This window comes from Pristiophorus japonicus, unplaced genomic scaffold (genome assembly GCF_044704955.1).
Source record: "Pristiophorus japonicus isolate sPriJap1 unplaced genomic scaffold, sPriJap1.hap1 HAP1_SCAFFOLD_42, whole genome shotgun sequence".
Classification (NCBI taxonomy): Eukaryota; Metazoa; Chordata; class Chondrichthyes; family Pristiophoridae; genus Pristiophorus; species Pristiophorus japonicus.
This window is the reverse complement of record NW_027254090.1, coordinates 5,390,996-5,392,148: the sequence shown is the minus strand read 5'-3', so window position 1 is coordinate 5,392,148 and position 1,153 is coordinate 5,390,996. Positions and strand designations below refer to the sequence as shown.

General features: G+C 44.1%; 1 non-coding gene across 1 annotated transcript; it reads right to left on the bottom strand.

Annotated features, from left to right (window-relative positions):
• Positions 1–453: 453 nt before the first annotated feature.
• Positions 454–527, bottom strand: trnan-guu (transfer RNA asparagine (anticodon GUU)). Its single transcript has one exon. It is a non-coding gene; the product is annotated as a tRNA-Asn (tRNA).
• Between the last annotated feature and the right edge of the window lie 626 nt (positions 528–1,153).

Below are 1,153 nucleotides of genomic sequence, written 5' to 3'. Positions count from 1 at the left end.
GAACAGTGTATCCTCAATCATTCATTTTCTCTTTATATGTGATGAAGTTTTATCCCTATCTCATTTACATGCTGTATGAGAATGGTTTAAAATTGTAATTGTTTATGACTCAGTTGTAAACCATTGATTGTGTGTCTGTCTATTCTTGACAGGAAGAGCACTTGAGACCGAAGTTCCAGTTCTACATATGTATCAATAGATTCAATTTCCACCAGTTTCTTTAAACCCAATAACATTATTTATTTCTAATGGGCTGGATGGAGGAACATGATCCATGTAAAAAATTGTTATCGTTTTACTTGAACTGAATGCTCATAAAATATTGGAGTGGGAACTAATTGGATAACAGCACTGCTGGCAACATTTGCGGAATCGATTCATGCAGCCAAAACACACAATGACAACCTGGGACTGTGCGGCACCGAATACTCGGGGAAAAACAGTTAAACACTTCGTCCCTGGGTGGGCTTGAACCACCAACCTTTCGGTTAACAGCCGAACGCGCTAACCCATTGCGCCACAGAGACTGATGGAAGTATAAGGTGCAAGACATCCAAAACCAGAGTGTCAGTCAGTTAAAGCTTCAGATTGCTCCGACCGGGATGGAACTTGTCCACTCTCAGTTGTACTTTTCCCAAATAAAGGGTGGGACATTCATTGTGGATGTGTGGAAGCAGTCTGGTCCCGCACACTGCAGACACTTCCATGTCACCGCCAACCAGCTCTCCCACAACCGCTGTGATCTACCTTCCAGCCTTCCGGTGCCTTGTCGATGACGAAGTATTCTGATTGTCCCGAAGCCGGTATTACGTTTGAATTCCTTTTCAGCCCCTGACTGCGGATATTCCTGTGATTAAACCCGAACAAAATGCTGACAGGGACAGTTGGATTCATCATATCTTCGCTTGGTGAAATTTCAAAGATTGAAAGTGACGTACATCAACCCCAAACCTCGTCACCTACTCGCTAACCACGACACGCTGCTCCCGTGAGATGGAAGCCCAGTTGCTGTTTCAAGCTTGAATACAGGTACAAGCAGAACTCATTCAAAGAAAGTCCAAGTCCCTGAGGCACCTGATTATTTGCACCGAACTCATTCGCAAAGAGTTGAGGTTCATGTTTGGTGATTTGGGCACATCTTTCCCCAAACTGC